This window comes from Corvus moneduloides, chromosome 1 (genome assembly GCF_009650955.1).
Source record: "Corvus moneduloides isolate bCorMon1 chromosome 1, bCorMon1.pri, whole genome shotgun sequence".
Classification (NCBI taxonomy): Eukaryota; Metazoa; Chordata; class Aves; order Passeriformes; family Corvidae; genus Corvus; species Corvus moneduloides.
The window spans coordinates 80,357,464-80,379,925 of NC_045476.1; the positions used below are offsets into that span (position 1 = coordinate 80,357,464).

General features: G+C 36.9%; 1 long non-coding RNA gene across 2 annotated transcripts in view; it reads left to right on the forward strand.

Annotated features, from left to right (window-relative positions):
• Nucleotides 1-513: 513 nt before the first annotated feature.
• Nucleotides 514-22,462, forward strand: part of LOC116447824 — a 99,567-nt gene continuing 77,618 nt past the window's right edge. For both annotated transcript variants that reach the window (XR_004241705.1, XR_004241702.1), the window contains exon 1: nucleotides 514-605. This is a non-coding gene — a long non-coding RNA (uncharacterized LOC116447824). The remainder of the gene's footprint in view (nucleotides 606-22,462) is intronic.

A 22,462-nucleotide genomic window follows, 5' to 3' on the forward strand; every position in this document is an offset into this window, starting at 1 on the left:
TTAGGCTTTTGTTGCTCTAGGTACAAAAAGTAAGCCCACAGTGAGAGCTGCCAGGGGCATCAGGCCTCCCTGTGGACAGCAGCTGACACACAGCAGTTCCCTCAGGAACAAGAGCCACCACAGTAGCAGCATGTTCTCTCAGGGCTCTGGCATTAATGTTTTTGCAACTCCTGTTTCACAGTGTCTGGCCGCCAGCTTGCTCTGATCAATTACTTCTTATTTTGCCTGTGTGTAAAGCTGGCACTGAAGTGGATCTGCACATTTCTGGCAGTATAATAGCAAAAAAGGTCTACTTGGTTAAGATCTAGTCAGGCACAAGTCACAGACAAGGGGGACGTTCATTGTGTAAAGTGCATATGCAGGGTGATGAACTTCACTCAACTAAGCCACAGAGATTTTCCCTGGCAGCCTTCTTATGTCTGAGCTTCCAAGTTGAAAGACGTCATGGGCAGCTGCTGGGGTTAATGAGATCAATCATGGAGTAAGTGAGGGTTTTTTCTCTTCCCTCAAGATGTGACAGCAGAGAGCAATCTGTAGGTTAGTTATGAGTACAAGCCTGGGCAAAATGAATAAGGGAAGAAATTCCACATGGAGATCATTGAGAGGTAGGTGGGCACTATCTCTTTTGTATTTAGATCTGACACTAATTCAAAGCTTCCACTGCAATGAATGGAACCTAAGATACTATGAATTTGGGGATGAAAGAAACCCAGTCATTCATTTTAGGAAACCAATTAAAAATAATGATTACACATACTCAGACAAAATGTGGTAACATGCGGCCTGCCTGATTAGTGTTTCATAAACCACTGTTGTATTTGATCATAAACGACACATAAAAAGAAATGTTGGTTTAATCCTTTGTTCCTAACTTACATGTTGCATATGAGCTTCCTATGAAAGAAAGCAGAACAATAAAGTCTGGTTACTACCTCCACAACAAAAAGTGAGCTCATATGAAATTCTAAATCAAGAAAACAGATTTTATTGGCAGCCATTTGTATGAAGTAATATACTCCAAGAACATAGAATTCCTTATTAAGGATAATAAAGAATGTAAGACTGTAAGTGTCATATTGGTCAAGAGAAATGTAAATGTATCTGAGAAAAGGATGAAAAAGAAAAGAACAAATGGATCAGTCATGAAAAATTTGGATATTATTTGGGTAAACAAAGCTCTTGTTATTCAATTCAGGTGAATGTTCTTGCCTTTACATATTATTGTAGCTTCATAGCTCAGTCTTTAGAGAACAGGCTTAGCTCTCTGGTGGTGACTTGCATTTGAAAACTGAACTAAACCATATGTTTAATGCAGAAGCTTCTTTTATACAAGTGAGATTTTCAACTTTTCATATGATATGTTTGAATCACTAATTGCTAATTGCAGATTCCCTCACTGTTCTTTTTAGTGACATATTTGTACCAACCACTGAAAGATTATATCGAGAACATCAATTGGTGCATAAATATTTATGAATACTTAAGTGGAATAATCAAGTGTAATAAACTCTCCAGAGATACTCCTGGTATCTGAAGCGAATTTTAAGAATCATATAATATGTACATATATGCTGTGAAAAAGGTTAACATTTGCCTTGCCAGAATCCCTCTGTTATTAGAGGAATTAATTTGCTTTTGAGCTTTCCAAACAAACTTCTCACTTAAAACAGTTGTTTTTGGGGGGGAAGAGATCTCTAGGCTAGTAAGAATAATTTTATTCCCAGTTTACTTCTCAAGAGACAGCAGTGCCTCTTTAAGTTTGTGACTTAAAATTTTGTTAGCACTGTAGTTTTTCCCCTTCAGAAGTACAGAACTTCTGTAATTTCTTATGGCTTTATTAGCAGCAGAGGCTGAAAGGAGCCCTGCTCAGTAAGAAAACTAAGCACGGCAGTAGGCACCTACAAGGCACCTTGTTCCACCCTGTGCAGCTTTTCAAGTGGAGAAGCCTCAAAAAGTGCAAAGGGAAGAGAGTTGTTCCCCATTCCTGCTTCCATTTAGAAGGACAAGATATTGCTGCTGGATATCTAGAGGAATTTGCCATTGTTGTGGCAAATTTTGTGGAGTTGCCCTGTTTCTCTCCTTGGACTGAAAAAGAAGTACTGATTATGAAGTTTTATATTAGGATGTCTCTGACAACTCACTGGCTTCTCAGAAGCATAATTACAGCTAATATGTGTAACACAGAAAAAACTGATTCTGCATAATGGTGACATTTTTAGAGATTTTTATGGAAAAACTAGGTTTTTTACATATTTTGACAGAAACTGAGACCTGGAATGTAGATATAGCCTGTTACAGCAGGGATTACTGCAACAAGCATATTTCAAACCAGGAGTCCCATGGAAACGAAGTATATAAGGACAGATTCGTGGTAGATGTTTCAGAGATGTTTATTTCTCCAGCCACATGGCCGAGGCTCTGCTCAGGAACCCCCCAGTCACGGGACCCGAGGGTCCTTGGCCACACCGGGGAACACAAACCAACCAATGGGAAATGAGACTGACCAGGGGCAGGGAAACCCTGTGTCTCCCCCCCAGGGCCCATCTCCCAGGGCTCCATGGCAGGGGAGGAGACCCCAACAATAGCCAATCCTACATATTCTCTCTTGCTGTCAGGATGCTAAGCCTCTGCAATTTATTATTTTAATACTCCAGTCATTCCAAAATCTTTCCATTTACTCCTAACTTCCAGTGAACTTAGTCTTGACACACAAAGCTGTATCATGTCGGCCTCACTGGAAAGAGAGCATTATCTGGGAATCTTGGCTTTAGGCTTTGTCATCACCATTCCTGAACCACAGCTTGGTCTAAGGGTTTGGACTATAGCCCTTTACATTTCTTGTCTTAGCAGAGTGATATGTTAGACTTTAAATCTAAAAGTAAGATATTTAAGAACTAAAATTATTATAAATTCTTTTAAAATTTTCATAAATGAAGTTCTTAATCTAAATTTTACTAGTGATTTCCTCCAACTTTTTGTGGTACGACAACTGGAATTTTGATTCCAGAAATTAATACTCTCACATCACCTCTTAATGCACAAAAACTTCCATGAATTAAATATAAAACTAGGAATTCATTCAAATTAATCCTGTGTTACTTTTTATGAATTCTATTTCACTGTGGTTTCAAGGCTTCAAGCCTTGAACATTACTTTTTTGATGGCACATAACAAACTTGATGGCCCAAATACCCTGATTCAATTTCGGCAGTTCTAGACTATGATCTTGCAATGAATTCAGTGACGACAGAGATCATTACGAAAGTCAGGGATCAAGACCTGACACAAAGAAAAAGCTAAACAGATCAGGGTCAGTGGTGTGTATGCACTGAATAACTGATTCATGTGCTCATATCCTATTAACTGTTATTTAATGCTGAAGTGATTTGCTGAGTATTTCCCTGGAAGATTTGCATTTCAACTCATGCAAAATGAGAAGCACCACTGGATATTTCCAATAGTCTCACAAGAAACTGGCAAAATATTGTCATTCCATGTGAGGCAGATCACAAAATCAAATGGAACATAAAATGCTGAGGGGTTTTTTGATAATAACATAATCCATTTTACACCACATCCCCTCTCTCTACTTCATGCAAGTAGGTATTATAGGTAAGGAAGGAAGGAGGAAATGGTGTTATCCCTGTTTACTGAATAAAAGAATTCATCATCCAAAGCTTGGTCTTGCATATTTCATTACCATTAAACACACAGAGATAAATAAAAGAGTTCTGATGTTCTATTTTGATTTTAATTTCCAAAGGCATTTCATAAAGCTCTATAATGTATGTTCACCCAGTGATAACATTCTCTTTAAATAACTTTCAATATTAGTAGCGACATGATGATCTTTTTTCCCATTAAAAATGTTTTCCTCAGTGATAAATAATCAATGTCAATTATTTTGTCTCCATTTTGTGGAGAGATGAATAACCAGGCACAGCTAAATACTGCTGCAGAACAGGTTTATGTAGATGTATAACTTTATTCTATTAGTATACATTCATATATAATAACAACAAATGTATAGTTGTAACTCCTTTTTTCCTACTCTTCATATAGGAGAAATACTATTTAATGTGTTGCTGTAAAAGAAAGGAGCAGAACTACTTACTAAGTAGGGTTTTAAGCCTTCATTTAATTTCCTTTTTCTCTTGGGCCATAAAATAACTCATGAAATATGAGATATTTAGTATGACTAATTAATCCCCATCTGATGTTTTTTTCTAATATTATTACCATATTAATTAGCTAATTAGCCTAACATTGCCAATGGTAATAAAATGAAAGCAATACTGGAACCACTCTTGTTGAGTTGTAGTCTGGCAGACTTTATTGCATTTAAAGTATTTCTGAAACAAATTGCAGTTCTAGGGAGGGAAGGTAAGAATTGCACCCTGTATCAAATCTATTTGACACCACCAGAAAGCCTACCAGGCAACTTCAAGGCAACAGGCCTTTTATACCAACATGTGCAACTCGAGATACTGATGTTCCCTTTCCTTTCTATGAAAATAAAATAGTACCAAGTAAGAATTTTTAAGACAAGGAAGAGATGGTTCAAAAATTCAGCATATTTCAATTGAATACACAGATCGGTAGACAGATAAGATAACAGTCAGGTAGTCAGACATTATTGTGAGGGAATTGTTTAGAAGACTGACAAACCAGGCCAATTTTTGAACTTCACTGAATGAATTAGTGGTACATTTCTTGCTAAAGTTTTACTTGTGAGTTATTAATCGCTACACATGCAACACTATTAGTCTTTATACTCATGTGCTGAATTATCTCTGAATATACAATAACATAGGGCCAATGATCTATAGTTGCTAACAGTGGCCATCCTTCTTGGTGTTATCAGTCACTAATGTCCAAGTGATCAGGCTGGAGAACTCATTGATCAAGGGCCAAAACCAAAGGGATTTTCTCATCTTTCTTCTTGATTTTTCTGTACTTATGTCTGATGGTTTTATGTCATCTTCCTCTCCTCAGAAGGGGAGTCTAATCCATCCCAATCATGTTTCTGCGGTTTCCTTTGTTTTGTCAGTCATCCTTTTGTGTATCCAAGGAATGCTATTTGTACTCCTTTAGACTTATCTTTCTCTGTCTTGCACTTCTTCATTAATTAGACACGTGCCTTTATATGCCAACACACACCTCTTTGCTTGCCACTTTGGTGGACATACTGCCCATACACTAAGTAAAATGCTTATACATTTTTTTCTGATGACACCATGATACAAAATATCATCAAACTGTTTTAAAGCTATGTTAGTTTGCATATAATCATATTAAAGGCAATAATATTATTTATATCCTTATCATCACATTGTTAATTTGTAAGTGCTTTAGTTACAAGAGTTGGGCAGCAGAGTGCCACCTCATGTTGATCGCAACTGAAAACAATTACTTTGACATTTTTCTATGGTAGCTATGCAAAGCATGTTTGGTTAACTCACCTCGGAGAATAATGAAAAAATGTTTATGTATATTCAGGGTCTGAGTTCTGAAATATAAACTCATTACATTACAGCACTGGCAAAATAAAGAGGAAAGGAATAAAGTTTAAAAACCTCACTTTTCTTTCATTAATAAACACCACTTAAAAACTGTTTTCTTGTCAGACTACATCAACACTATTAGCATTAGACTTGGTTGGAGTTTTAAAGTTGTAGCAATAGTAAAGAGCCTCTCTGATGAGTTCAATTTGTAGTCTAATAATCTAAACGGAGTCCATGAAAGTAGTCTGATGCAATCCAACAAAAAGGAGGCTATGTCAAAATGAGGCTTATCCTGGCATCAGTTATTGGTTCCATGCAATCATCACTCAGTACTCTGTCCAAGCAGTTCCTTAGATGTGCTCAAATTGCTTATACAAACAAGTGCTCATCACAGTGTAAAAGGATCAAGACAGTAGAAAAATGTTCGATGTTTACTTCCCAATTTTATAGCTGTCCTCAGAGCAACTCAAATCTCAGCAAGACCCCCTGAAGTGGGTGATACCACTATCACCATAGAACACATACACTCACATTAGTCATGCTACAATGACATTTAAACTGTGCTTGCTTATCTGAAGAGAAAGAAATCATAAATCCTATCTTAAGCTTTCCTAGAACTTTTTGCTTGTAGCTTTTTCACTGCAAGTTCACCTTTATTATCTTTTTTCCTCAGGTGCTTGTTCCCACTGGCTGATCCTAATCCTGGGACCTGATATACCACCTCCACAAGTGCCTGGCAAAACTTGCTCTAAATCAAATGTTTTGTTTGGATTTCTGTTCCATTCTTGTGGATAGCTAAAGGAAAGTCTTTGACTAAAAAGTTTTATTTTCTTTCATTATGTTCTGCAAGACACCTTGAATTATACTCTTCTGTGCCAATGAATGCATTCAAAACACCACAGGAACGAAGGAAGCAGCCTGTTTCCTGAGTTTTCTCTGGGATAACTTAGGTGAAAACATGGGAAATCTTGACTAATTGTTTGTGCAAAGCTACTTTATATTCTCACCACAGTTGAATCTCATTCATTTATGGCATTGAGAATTATTTGTGAATAGATCTAAGAACCAGGAAGTAAGGGAAGTTAGTCTTATAGCATAAGATACACAGATTATATCTTTACAATGTATTTAGTGCTTTAATCAATGATTGTGTTTTGCAGTTTATAAGTTGTTGTTGAAGTGAATTGCTTTTGAAAGGTACAAATGGTTTTCAAAAATGTATTTATTAACATATTTTCTCTATCTTTAAAATGAAAAAGCTATTACCCATCCCATATGGGCATTTCCAGAGAAGTTACCATTTCACTCATCAACAGTATAGTAAATGCAAATCGACTTATAGATGAAAACCAATACTTTAGCTAGCACATATATTTCTCAAACTCACATCTATTGAATGTCAGCTCCGTGTTATGTTTATTTCTGTACAAGGGATTTCTAAAATGCTCTTGAAAGTTGTTCACCTTGTTAGATAACTTTTGAAGTTGAAATAGTTTTTCTTCTCTGCTTGTTACTGAACAATGTTCTTATGTTTGTCAGTGCAATTAATATAGTTACATATCACATGTTTGTTGATTATACCTCTTCAAATTTTCAGATGTCATGGAGAATGCAAAAAATATCTTTTGCAAATGGAGGGGAGAAGGGAAGTAGATATTACTAGAGCTGTTAATCAGAATATTGTTTACTGTCAAGTTAAAAATTCACTTCTTTATCAACTTGAGGAAGGTCTGTAATTTACTCCCATGCCATATTGGAAGCCATTCTCTCCCAGCTCTCTTATGCCAGAAGAACCCCCAGAAGATATCTCACTGGGTTGGACAAAGGATCCATTTAGCTCAATATCAAATCTCCACAAGAGACAAAAGAAGTTATCACTACTGTATGCATGCTCTGTATGTACTTGTCACCACAAAGAGCATACAAGTTTGAGGGCTGTGTACAGCCCACTCCCATCGCAATTAATACTATCCTCAGTTGTTGGACGAGAAATCAGAGGGCACGTACCTGACTTTGCCTCTTACAACCTATTCATGGGCCTGTTGTCCGTGAAGTCATTCAAATGATTGCTGAACCTGCATATGCTATGTTCCTCCAAAATTTACTGCTGCAACAAGTTCCAGAAGATTGCTTATTGTTAGATAAGATTTAAACATTTGTTTAAACCCAATCTCCTATTAGTTTCCATTGTCCTTTGGTTTTACTGTTACATTTTCAATCTATAAATCAATTTATGATTTTGTAAATGTTAATCCTATCCCTATCAAGCAAAAATACAGGCTGGAAGAAGAATGGATTGAGAGAAGCCCTGAGGAGAAAGACCTTGGGATGTTGATTAATGAGAGCTCAACATGTACACTTGCAGCTCAGAAAGCCAACTGTATCCTGGACCTCATCAAAGGAAACATGGCCAGCAGGTAGAGGAAGGTGGTTCTCTTCCTCTACTCTGCTCTTGTTAGACTGACCCCACCTGGAGTACTGCATCCAGCTCTGGAGACCCAACATAGGGAAGATGTGGACCTATTGGAGCAAGTCCAGAGGAGGTCCATGAAGATGGTCATAGAGCTGGAGCACCAGTTCTATGAAGACAGGCTAGGAAAGATGGGGCTGTTCAGCCTGGAGAAAAGATACAGGGACACCTTACAGCATCTGGAGAGGGACTTTTTATAAGACCATGTAGTGATCAGACAAGTGGAATGACTTTTAACTGGAGCAGGGTAGATTTACCATGAGGGTGGTGAAATACTGGCAAAAGTGGCCCAAAGAAGCTGTGGATGCCCCATTCCTGGAATTGTTCAAGGTCAGGTTGGATGGAACTTGGAGTGACCTTATCTAGTGGAAGGTGTCCCTGCAGTGGCAGGGGCTTGGAACTAGATGATCTTCTAGGTGTCTTTCAACCCAAACCATTTTCTTTTCTAAATTGCAATTGCCAGCTCTGACTTCAGTCTTACTTACATCTGACTTAGATACTTTCTCCTAGATGCATTACTTTTTAATTTAATAAGCTTAAGTGAAGCGAGCTTGCTACTATTTTGTTGAAATTCTACCTGATATCCCTCTGACAGACAGTATACGTCAGTTCCCTACATGTTTAATGATAAGGTTGACTTGTATTCTTCTTTTGGATTAGATTTTGATTGGTTGTTGTTTAAATGATGCAGCACATATATTCAAGGTGGTTTTTTTTATTGCAGCAGTCACTAATAAACTCACTTTTAAATGAACAAACCATACCTAGCTAATTGTAAGAAAAGTTACTTTACATACTTTTCCTGTAGGTGTAGTATAAAAGTCCTGGTTCTTCCGAATATCAAAGCAGAAGCTTTGTTTTACTGTAGGCTTGTAATGTTCCTTTTTCTTAGGAATAATTGGAGTTGGAGGAGTTGGAGGAATGACATAATTTTTACTTGATGATAATGCTGCTTACAAGCCAGGCTCTAGACAAATTGCTCTTCCTAGTCGTTATAGAGAATCTTACTAAATCTTCATAAACATAAGTAATCCAAGAATTTCTGATGACTATGAACTCTTCAGACCTTTTCACACTAAACATAGAGACTCATTTGTATCTGTGATCCCCTTTTCTCTTAAGCTATTAAAAATTTACCTAAAAAAACACTCTCAGACTTACCATATATTGCAAGTCTACCAAAGTCAGGTTGTTATACGTGCTTCAGTGTGTAAAAGGCACTGTGACAGAGGCTGTTCAGTGACCACTTCCTCTTTCCCAGGGGAGGATGTATTTTTCAGGACCTGACAAGTATCACTTACTCACAGAACCAAACAATCCAGAAGTGCTCCAGCTGAGAATTAATTTAGCAGGGATATAAGATACCTTCAATGAGAAACAGGAAGATAAGTGGATCTAATCTTAGTTACTCCAAGCATCTTACTTAGCTGCTGCTAAGGTTAGGAACCTAGGCTGGCCAGGAATCATTGAACTCCAGACAAATCTGTCTCAACAGCGAATACTAGTTCTGCCACTCAGTATGAACAGCCATTCCTCCTGGAATTGCCTTTGGATCAGAGGTGAGAATAATTTCTTATCTAGTTCTTCTTTACAGGATAAGTATGTTCTCAGATCCAGCAAATACACATAGATTTCCATCATTATCAATAGCAAAGTGTCTGGTTGAAGATGCTTTGTTATAAAGCAAACTTCTGCTTCTGTACACTGAGGTAAATCCAAAGTATCACACACAGTAAGCTCCTTGAGACCAGAATCTGACCCATGCTTTCAATTACCTAGTATTTTTTTTCTAGTGGAGACTGTACTACAACCTTCAGTATTAAAAATGAGCATTCCATTATTCCATTTTTCTGAGTTTACGAATTAATGTCTCATTCAGTAGCTCCAACTACCTGTAAATTATTATATGAATGAAGAAAATACTTCTAAATCCTTTGAATTCACTAAAAAGAAATTCATTAAAGTTTAGAAGACAAGGGCATTGTATCTATGAGGGCAGATGAAATCTTGGAATCTGAGCCTAGACCTCTCAGCAACATCATACAATGCTCTTCGTAGAATCACAGGGTCATAGAATACCAGGCTGGAAAGGGACTTAAAGGATGATCTGGTTCAACCATTCTTGGAAAAAGCACAGTCTAGACAAGATGACCCTGTACCCTGCCCAGACAAATCTTAGAAGTGTCCAACACTGGGGAATCCTCCATTTCTCTGGAGAGATTATTTCCGTGGCTGATTGTTCTCGCTGTGAAAAATTGTCCTCTTGTGTCTAATTGGAATCTCCCCAGGTGTAACTGAAACCCATTACCCCTTGCCTGTTCCATGTGACTCCTTGTAAAAATGGAGTCTCCATCTTGTTTGTAGTCACCCTTTAAACAGTGGCACATAGTGATATGGTCTACCTAAAGCCTTCTGTTCTAAAGGCTGAACAAACCCAGTTCTCTCAGCCTTTCCTCATGTCAGGCTTCCCAGTCCTTTGATCATCTTTGAGATCCTTCTCTGGACCCTTTCCAATCTGGCCACTTATTTTTTTGCCCAACAGGGACCAAAAGTGAGCACATTATTCCAGGTGCAGCATGACCAGTGCTGAGTAGAGTTGGATAATGGCTTCTCTGCCTCTGCTGGTGATGCCCTTGTTGATGCAGCTGAGCATCCCACTGGAATGATTTGCTGTAGCAACACACTGTTCACTCATATTGAGCTTGTTGGCCACAAGGACCCCTAGGTCCCTTTCCAAAGAGTCACTCCCCAGCTGGGTAGACCCAGTCTGTGCAGCAGTCCTGGATGATGTTTTCCTAGGTGCACTTGTCCTTGCTGAACTTCCTAAGGTTCTTGTTTGCTCACTCTTCCAGCCTATCCAAGTCTTTGTGTAGGGTGGCTTTCCCTCCCAAAGTATCCATCAACAAACTTTAGAATAACTTTGGGTGGCTCCCATGTGGCCCCATAGATTTGTGTGGGACTGCTTGGTCACAGATCATTTCCCCTTGGATATGGAGGGTTCCATTCTGCTCCCTATCTCTGTCTTTCAGCTTGGGAAACTGGATACCCTGCGAACCACTGGTCTTACTATTAAAGACTGAGGCAAAGCAGCCATTAAGTACTTCTGCCTTTTCTTGATCCTTTGGCACTATATTTCCCCCTGCATTCAATTAAGTGCGGAGATTCTCCTTAGCCCTCCTTTTGTTGCTGATGCATTTGTAGTAACAATTCTTGTTATCCTTAATGACAGTAGCCAGATTAAGTTCTTAGCTGTGTTTTGGCTCTTCTAGTTTTCCCCTTCATAACCTCACAACATCCTTGTAGTCCTACTGAATTGCTTGCCTCTTCTTCCAAAGCTCATCGACTCTCTTTTTTTCCTTGACATCAAGACAAAGCTGTCTGCTCCACCAGGCCAGTCATCCTCTCCACCAGTTCATTCTTTGCTTGGATACACTTGATCCCATCTTGCAGGTCACTTATGAACATGTTAAAAGGGCCAATATCAATCCTTGGGGGACCTCACTTGTGACAGGTTGCCAGATTGAAAAGGGGCATTTGCCACCATTCTCTCACCCCATTCGCCACAGAGACCCCTTGTCTCGACCACAATGCCTCAGTTTCTCCAGCAGGAGGCTGTGAGGAACTGTGTTGAAAGCCTTGACTTAATTGCACTGGATAAAAAAACCTTTCCTAAAAGGAGATAATGGATCTGTTGTTGGTTTCAGAACAGTTCTTGGAGGCCGAGTGTCTTGAACTGTCACAAAATGTTGCATCCATCTTATCTATTAACAGCCTAGGGAAAACCATTTCAGAATGCAAAAAGTTTGAGACTGGAGTTCACTTCTCAGGGTTACAGCTTCTAATGGACCGACTGTCACTGATAAGAAAATGATGGAGGAGCACAATGTTCTTGCAATCTCATTAGCTGGATATATTGTGTGATGTTAAAGTTACCAACCTGCAGAATACTAACACACATCAGCTGCAAAAGAGTGTGAAGGAGAAAGCAATTTAAAGTTATACATGAAACTTTTATACTCTAGTTGTTTCTCTGAAATAACAGTTTGCAGGGCTGTTTTGTTTGGTTTTGTTTGCTTGCTTGTTTTGTATTCTGTGCTTACCTCTTTTAAGACACAGCTTAGTTGGTGTTAATATTAATATAGTAAAAAAATAGCCCTCAACACCAACCAATTGGGAAACCAACCAACCAAAAACCCGTCAGTACAAACAGAGAGTATTTCTTGGATGTGTTTTCTTGTTCCAAGGATTTTTTTTTCACTTTTTTTGTGTCCCTTATGCCAAATATTTCAGTGATGTTGCCTTCTTTTTCAGAAAAGGATTTGAAAATACCCAATAAATTACAAATGGGATTCACTCCTTACAATTGCTTGACTGTCTAATACAGCTATTAGAATGTAAATGTGACATTTCTTACCTAGGGGAAAATCTAAAAAAAGAGGCTGACCTTCAGTTATTTATACATTTGTAATAAGCCCACCAATGCTATTTTGAAACTGGATGTCACATGGATTGCTAAATATGATGTAAATACCGCTCCATACATCTTCAGCCTAATCAATAATTTTCCTCTTAAGATAAAACACTTTTGATGTAATAGAAACTGTCATTCATAAGTCTTTCAGAGACAACTCAGTAGAAGAAATGTGGACTGAGAAACAAGAAACAATGAAATATTTATGGCTTTTCCTTCAAACTACTCAACCTGGAGTTGTATAAAGTGGGCTAAGCTGGTCATAATACTTTGCAATTGTTAGCTAAGAACTACTTGTGATAATCTTGTCTCTGCGGTAGCTTTAGGACAATTTTGTGACAGGTTTGTCTATGTTCTTAAGGACTTTGTTTCTTTGGTCTTGTTGGATCCTGTTTCATAGGTAAGCTAAATTTCCTCAAGAGTCTGGAATAATTTGATTCTGGCTGTTCCTTCCCCTTAGAGGTGTTGCCATCTCCATCATATATGTACCTTTAATGAAAAATGTACATGTGCTAGAGATACTGTTCCAGATACATTCAACTGCTTTCCCAGCAGCAGGAGCTACCATGATCTCTCCATGTAGTTCAGGAATGACCCATGGGAACATGCTAGAATTACGGCATAACACTCAGGTTAGAAGCAGGTAGGGGATTTTGTGTTCTTTGCTGGTAGTTGGGAACTCAGAGTCACCATGAGGTATATAAACTTCTCTTGCCATAGAAGGAAAGGTACATACATTTCAAAATGCATCACTTGAGACATCAGGGTAATCTGTACATCCAGATCTCTGTGGGGTTCCAAGTATGGTCAAGTGCTGTTTTTAGCCAAAGAATTTTAAAGACTTACCCATGCATTTTGCAGATGATCCATCAAAAGCTTTTAAGCGTGTGGTGGCAAATTTCTTTTAACAGTGTTGTAGTCCATTGTCTCTGGGGTCAGCTCAGGTGTTTGTAAATACTCATTTCATTTTCCATATGCAATAGCACAAATTGCACATATGCATGCTAATCTGCATGTCAGTGAACTGTAAAGGTGTTAACTTTTCTATAACACAGATGATTTTGATAAAGAAATAGAAAAATGCTGCACTCAAATTAGTGATATCAAGCATGAGGGTACACAAAAATGCATCAGAACACACAAATATTTCAAAGAATCATAGATTATTCCAAGTTGGAAGAGTCCCACAGAGATCATCGAAGTTCAGCTCCTTTCTCTGCATAAGACAGCACCAAGAATCACACCATGTGCCTGACAAAGTTGTCCATGCTCTTGTCAGGCTTGGTGCCATGACCACTTCCCTGGGGATCCTATTCAGTGCCTTGTTCAAGTTCCCTCTTGGTGCAGAATCTTTTTCTAGTATTCAACCACATGGCACAACTTTAGGCCATTCACTCATTGGTCACCACAGAGAAGAGATCAGTGCCCACCCCTCCTCTTCCCCTCATGAGAAAGTTGTAGACGGCAATGAGGTCTCCCCCTGAGTCTCCTCCAGTCTGAACAGACCAAGTGACCTCAGCCATCCCTCCAGACCCTTCACCACCTTTGTAGCCCTCCTTTGGACTCTCTCCAATAGCTTTATATCTTTCTTATATTGTTGTGTCCAAAACTACACACAGTACTCAAGATAAGGCTGCACCAGCTTAAAGTGGGGAAAATCACTTCATGTTTCCTTCCTTTATGGTTAATGAAAGATCTGTGGAACTGCAATTTAATTTTCCCTTTTATTGTCATATGCATCACTGTACATTCTATATCAATGCCAACAAGGGACTCTAAAGCTTAGCTTTGTAGAATAAAATTTCTCTACCCTTTGATTTAGAGTGAGGTGACTATCTAATTCTGTTTTCTAGAATATTCTTTGCAATATGTGGAGCTTTTGCCACCAAACCCATCATACTGAACTGAAAATAACCATCCTGCTTCAGTACAGTGCTTCTACTGGTATTTCTAAGGTAGTAAGTAAGGAGTCATTAGAATAATTTGCAATTATCTGATGGCAGAATTACCAGCAGAATATAGGTCTTCAAAATATTGCTTGTAACTTTTTGTTTGGTTGGTTGGGTCTGTTTTATAGCCAAGTAGACATGGTGAGATGGATTATTGTTCTCTATAGAAACAAAATAAAATGAGAGGTCTCTTAGTTATAGATGTCATAAAAATCTTACCAAATACATGATAATTTTCAAATCACCCTTTTCCTCTTTAACTAGAGAAAATCCTGTTCCTCAACTGGCACAGTAAAGACATAGGTAAAACTTAGGAAGCCTTTCCATACCTGTAACACAACCCTCTTCTCCCTGCAGATCCTTTGGTTGTCTCATGCAGCTCACCACACATTTATGGAAATGTCATGGCATACTTGCTTCCTCATTCAACCAAGGACTGGAGGAAGGGTTTTTCTGACAGAAACTAGAATCTCAAGTTTTAACTATAGAACAGAAGTAAAGAGCTAGAGAAGCAGAAGCTAATATTTTCAAAACTGATTTTTTTTTTCTTTTTTTATTAACTATGTTCAGATTTCAATACCTAATTTAGGGAAGGCTTCCATGGTTTTCCTACACAATGAAAATGCTGTGATCTTGAGCAGAGTTTTAGCTAAACAGAATCAAATATATTAAGCCTTCTGGAGGTAAAGCTAATACATAAAATATGTTTACTCTGGATCATTTGTTTGATTTCATTACAAACCTTAATGCTTCCTTTGAATATTTTGAAAAGTTACCAAATTTCCTGAATTCCCCCTTCTTTTGAACTTGCCTTTCTGGCTTCCTCTTTCAACAGAATTTGATTTAAGGTTTTCAAGGGCACATTCATTCTTTTCTTTGAAATGAAGCCAAAGTCCTTAAAGTCTCAAGTGAGAGAATATATTAATTAGAAAGAGTGGGAAAGAGTAAGAGTTTTTCGATATTCTAATCAGAAAGAGCTATAAACCATTCCCCAAATGCACACTTCAAATGAAATATTTAATTTAAGTTTTAAATTTGAAAAATGCTGACAATTCTTATTCTTAGGATTCAACATTTGTATATGTGCTCTTGTTTGTTTGTTTGTTTGTCTGCCGGTTAAAGGAGCTTTGAAAACCTTGTGGGACTAAGATGAAATGCCTAAACTGAATGTTAATTGAAACTGGTCACTGCATTTTGTGGAGTAAAAATCCCAGCTCAAACATGTGATTAAAAGTTTCAACCTTACAATTGCATATCTGGATGGCCATAAATACATTTTGAAATCAAACTCTAGGTTGATGATAGAAAGCCATTTGCACCTGTCACATGTGATTGGACTTTTATGAGACAATTTTGTCTCTAGCTTTTGAAGTGTTCGCTCTCTTGAGTGCTTATTATCTTTTTGCTTGGCTATTTTTGCCATGTAGATCCATTTAATTCAGAAAAAACATGATTGGTTATGCTGTAAAATGTAACAAAATTCAATGTCATATTTTAGTACATGGTAGATGTCTTAATGAGAGATGCATGAAAGTGTCTCTGTGAAAATTGTTCTTTAAAGCATTTTTGGTTTTATTCTTTTTATTCTAGATTGGTTACATTTTTGAAAATATCCCTCATGCCATTAAAAAAAGGAACTCAGAAATGCTCTGAGATGTTTTTGCAGGAAGTACAGCTACAATTCTAATTTCCCACTTAGCTTTTTTTTTTTTTTTTTTTTTTTTTTTTATAGTCCTGTTAATCAGTTCTTCCCTTGACAGAGAGTGGAATAAATTCATCCATTACATTGTTTCAATTTTTTGTAAGAGCTCACTGTATATGTAAAGAATAACCTTTATATGGCAATTCTACTTTTTAATCTCTTAGCTAGACTGTTGTATCTTGGTATTGTAGGTCTGTGCCAGCTACTGGAATAACCCAGCACATTCTGACACTTGGATTTCCATCATGGAAGGTATTTTATATACTGCATGAAGTGTTGTCACAAGCTCTTGCTGCTTATGAGACCTCATGTCACCAGGAACAAAGCAGCTCCTGTCAGATACCAATGATGAGCTGATTCCTTGCCTCTTTCCTCAGCTCATCATTCACTTGCAAGAAAAGTGGAATTATCCCAGCTATTTGCTGCTCTCCAAGTCACATTTTTGTGACTAATTGACTAGGATCGCTGTGAAGAAATATCATCAGTGAGTTTTTATTGCCTTTAAAACCTCGTTTTTGTAAACCTGCAAAATATTCAGGAATAAAGAAAAGTGTAACGTAGTATCATCTGAAGGACAAACAAAATTTTAACCTTCCATCTACGTGCTTGAGACACATTATGTTGTTGTTAGTAGGACAAAAAAATCCCATATTTAAGCTAGTGTAAATTATCCCATGGCAAATACCAGTAAGAGCAGCTTCATCTAACACGATTATTAAATGTGGATTTTTAATTAAGAGATATTTGCAATATAAAAGGAGCTTTCATCTGTGTAGAAAGGATACCTAAAATATTTTAATTTCTATTTTTTACACTGTTCCATTTTTTAATTACTATATTTTCTTGTACAGTGAATTTTTGCAGTATATAGAATTCAAAAGGTACTTTTTAATAACATCTTTTTCATATTTACTATAGTGAAAGCTGGGCACTCTGACCCTAATTAACATTGTATGCTATTTTTCACGGCCTGAAGGGAACAGCTAAATTTTCCTTGCTGATCATAATCAAAAGCCTGTTTGTTTAGCAATCATTATTATAATAAAAAGAGAGTGAGTGAGAAGGAGAGAGAGACTACTTATATATGTGTCTATGCCCATACCACAAAGAGGTCTGCTTTCAAAGCAGAGCACAAAGAAGAAGTCTCTCAGCTCCCAGTGATGTTAATGGAAGTTCTCCAACTAAATCCCTGAACGTCCCTTTGAAAACATACTAATGTAGATAAAAGTGTAGGCTTCTTCTTTCTTTCAGCAAAGAGAAAATCTGGTCAGATTTATTTTGCCCCTCCTCTCATTCTGGTACACTATTTTAGGTGGGCTTCTTGAAAACTCTGCTGAGAGACATATCTACACTCTTCCTTCAAAAACAATTCTCTAGTTCAGAAATAAAAGCAGTCTTCATCAGCTTTTTTTTTTTTTAATGCTGCTAAATTCTCTTTTCTTCTTACCCTGAAGAGGCTATCTACAGGGGAGAGGTGAAACTGTGATATAAATTGCTCTCATGCTTGGGGGAAGGGAAGTCACTCAGTTTGGACCTTAGGGGCTCCAAAAGGGAACACTCTAGGGCAAAAATCTTCCTGTCTTTATCATTCACTTGCAGAAAACATCTTCAGTAAGTTGTTGAAATGAAGCAGGGCTGAAGAGCTTGCTCTTCGTAACTTGTTGGGGTAATCTGCAGTGTCAATTCCTGCATAAGGGGAAGAGCAGGGTGCCCACTGGGACTGGCCTCTAAGGAAAGGCTGGGTCAGAAGCCAAATGTATAACCAGAAAAGAAGGCTTACTTTTCCTGTTGCAGAAAGGGACCATTTGAAAATAAAATTGCACAAGGAAGTTGGAACAGGTTTTCACTAGTGACTCAATTTGTACTCTGTTTTCCACTCAAGGAGGTTTTTAAGAATATTGTGCCATTGTTCTTTTCATGTGTTTAATAAGGTTGTATAATTTCATTTCTGGCATCAAATTCACTTCTTGTTATAATAAATGTATTCAATTATATTAATATTTTATACAAGTATTCATATTTTATATGTGTAAAGCAATTGTTTTAATATTTTTGTTTTCTTTTTAAGAAGACATATTAAAACTTCAGCTTTCAACTCCATCTTGGAGCCAGGTTAACCTTCTAATTGCCAAATTTTCTCTGGAAAGGTAGTTCTGGTGTTTGGTCTAGTTCTATTCTCTATGACTGAGATTTGAATATCTGTGCCAAGAGAGTAAAGTTCTAGCACTTACAGAATAATTGATTATCTCAGCTAAGAAGCCAGAAAACGTGTAATGATTATGAGTGCAAGGAAGGAAAACAAAACCAAAACATTATTTTCCTTAAAATTAACAAAACCATGCATTTTTAATGTCATAGAGCTTCAGAAGAGCTACATTTTTGTAAGATAAGAGATGATTTATTCTGTTTATATCTCATGGTTAATTCAGAAAAACTGAAATATTACAGAGGAATTGTAATTATTTTCTTTTTTTGTATTCAGAATTAACTTCACAGTAGAAGGAATGTGGAGACTATATTTTCAAAGTTATAATTTCCTGTAAGACTAAGCTCATGTATTTAAGATAAACTAGGATTAAATGCATACAAATAAGTATATATATGTAATATCTCATTTCCTTTTTTTGTCAATATTGTGTGGAGGTGGAAACCTTACTTTCATAAGAAGCTGGAGACAGCTGGGTGCAAAAGGCAGCATTTACAGCCAGTTTCTCATTTCTGCTTCGAGTTTACAGAAAACAGCCTGTACCTTCCACAGATCACCACTATAATAGAAATGTCTTTTTTCTTTGTTTTTATTCATTTCCCCTTTGTTAAAAAGAACATGATCTACTCTTCAAAGTGAAGAGTTATATTCATTTTTTTTTTCTAGTGATAGCATGTTTGCCACTCAAACTTAGTTGCAGATCATCACCCAGATATGTCAAACTACTGAAGTTTTTAATTATGGAAACTGTTCTTGACGAAAAAATATTCATGACATGGTTTAAGAAGCAATTTTCCATTAGAAACCCTTTACTGTTTTCTATCAGTTTTAAAGACTTAAAACTGATAGAACTTAAGATCATTTACAGTATATATAAAAAACATATTTAAAAACTGTAAAGACATTCAGAATATCTGTTACAAATCTTCCAAAATACTCTCAAAATATTTAAAGAATATTAAATCTGTATATTAATATTAAGTATAAAAAGAAGAAACCCAAGAATGCTTCAGTGCTCTGATTCCAGTTATTGGACAATCCAGCTATGGTCTGACCTGTAATAAGATGAGACCTCACAGTCTTTTCTTCCCTCCTCCTGCTCTCCACCTTCCACTAGATACAGCCAAAGCATCTTACCTTTACTTAACTCTGACCACATGAAGTGACAGCTGACTAAAAACTATCAAAGGGACTAACAACTATCAAAGGGACTAAAAACCATCAAAAGACTATGACACACAGCCAATGGCATATGATAACTTGAAAAATTTTCATCCTCCAAAGGCATTAAAAGGCATTTTAAATCATAATGAATTCCACATATCCTAGTGGACCATAAATATTTACTCAGGTTAAGGAGAGATGGTGAATCAAAAGCACTCTCAAAGGCAGTTTAGGTCATGGCAAACAGTATTTTATCACAGACTTCAAGCATTTTATGCAGTATTTTAGCTTTTCATTAATTTTGCAAGGAGGAAAGTATTCTTCAAGTTTATATTTTACTTTTGTTCTCTGGTAAACAATGATGAGCCAGTCTGATTAACTGAAAGAGCCCAACATTTATGGCCTGTATCTCTAAGTGGAAATATGCCCACTTTTCATTTATGGAAAACTTACCTCTATTGTTTTGATTGGCTTTTCTTATACTGAAACTCAACATACTGTGTGAGTAGCGCATAAAAACCCAACCCGTTGCTTTCAATCCACTGAAACTTTATCAACTTTTCTTGAAATTTCTCTGAGAACGATGAACCTTTCAAAATGCATAAGTGTTAACATTCTAAACCTTCTAGCACCAGAAACAGCGACTGTCTTCCCCCCGCCCCCCCGTCTTTGATTCTATAAAGCATTGCCTAAAACAATAATGCACTCATCACTAATAACGGAACCCTGCTTTCTTAACACCTCCTGCAACAGCAGGTCAACGACTGACAGAATAAGATTACCAGCCATGCCTTCTCAATACTCATCAAAACACTGCCAGGACCTGACTGCAATCACTAGTAATGACAAACTCCAACACCTGCAATCTTATCAGGTGGCAGAAACACCACACTAAAAAACCCGGCTTGTCACCATCCCTGCAAATAAATGTGAAAGGAGAAATCAGACTCTTCTCGGTTCCAATTTTTACAGAAAGAGTGACAATTTCCTTCTCGAGTTGTCAGTCCAGCTTTTATTACATCACTTTTCAATTCTTTTGGTTAATGTAAAGGTGTAAAGGAAACCCACCATTTGTATGTAGGCAAAAGATGAAGTGTTCGGATCTAATTTGTTGATCCTACCTCAAGAAATAGTCTCCCTTGAAGCCAGAATTAGTCAATATCTGTACCTTTGCAGCTTAAATACCTCTCAATTAATCAGTAACTTCCACTTCAGGATGTTTGATTTATTTTGTTACATAGTATTTTCCTGGTTTTCTCTTCTCCTCTTTATATCTTATTTGAATATTTAATGCTTAAATTTGAGAAGCAACCACAAAAAAAATCTCCCTTTGAAGGAGATATAGATATAAATTAATACAGAAGCATTGCTTAAGGAGTACAAAGAAAAATATGTCCCCTATTATTTTGTTTTTTATTGGCTAAAATAGAATATTATGCTCTCAGCACAAGTAAATTATCTCTATTTTCCTCAGTTTCTAATTAACTCTTTGCAATTTCATGCAGATACAAATTTCTAAGTTATCTACCTTATTTGTATAATGGGAGTAAATTTAATTTGTACTACAGGGGTTCTTCTCCTCATGCAACTCTATTTCCCACAGGATTTTAAATTTTATTATTTTTTTTAAATTCCAACCTTTTAAATACATACAGCAGACCTAGCTAAATCAAAAGGAGTCTTTGTACAAAGTACTGCCACTCAACTCACTGGAAACCTTATAAGCCTTTTCATAAATCTAAATTGCAGCATTTTTTGTCAATGCTTCAAACCTTTGGAAAACATTTCCTTTGAAACTTTGTCTTACCTTTTGCACTAAGGACAAATGATACCAGTAAAGACACATGGTATTACAAAAATGCTACATGGAGCTGAGCAGGGTCATTATGAAAGACATCTTAATACATATCCTCTGTTCTACAGCAATGGTAGTTTGGTCTCTTGCATGGTTAGCCCTGCAATTTTCCTTTATGTCCTCAAGCAACTTCTGAAATTCTAGACTCCTATTCTTACAGACCATAGGCACAAGGTAGTCCCTATCTGAAATAATGAAGGAATTTTTTTCCAACAATACTGTTTACAAGCAGATTTTAGAGCTATATGAGCTTATTAAAAACTAAATTAGTCCTTAGTTACAGTTAATATGAGTAAATACCTCTCTTCCTTTTTCTGTATCTCTTCCATTTTTTATATTTAACCAATTTCTTTCATGAACAATGAACATCTCATTAAATTTTACTAGAATTACACTTGTTGAGAGAAAAACAGAGTGGTGAGAGAGGAAAAAGAAACTTTGTTCATAAATTTCCAACGTGTTTTTTTTAAACCTCCATGAAAAATCCACAGAGAGAAATCTAATGGTTTTTCACTGTGCTGGATTGCATAACTTTTTTCAGTGTTTGCCATTTAAAAATAGACAGTACCAGTTATGCTACACATTTATGCACTTGTGTTTCACTTACTAAAATCTTGTCAGTATCTACTTTCTGATTTGCCATGCTTTTGATTTCATGTAGCCGGTCATGCATTTAGGGTAATATGGTGGCTGCTCACAGATGAGTCCTTGGGACGTACACTTATCTGCTTATTTCTCTGTAGCTGACTCTCTTTTTTCCCCAAAAGTACTGCAAGAAGCATTCAGTGAGAGTTTTACTGGTAATGTTATCTGGAGTCTGATTAGATACTTGGTTGCATCAGCACCAGAAAGGCAAGGTGTCTGTGTGATTATCCCATGTTCTTATGCTGTACGCATAAATAACTCTGCTTTTCTTTCCTCAGTTATGTAATTAACTTCTATAAGTGGAGCATATCCTTTTCAAAAACAACAGTGCAGGAACCCTAAGCAGGATCTTAAGACTTATTGTCACCTCTTCCACTCTTTCCCTTCATTTAAATTCCCATAATGTTAGGACTATTGTATTTCATGCCTGCACTTCATAACGTAGTTTTTAATTTGACATTTTATATTTTCTTTCTATACTCTGACTTTTGAGGGG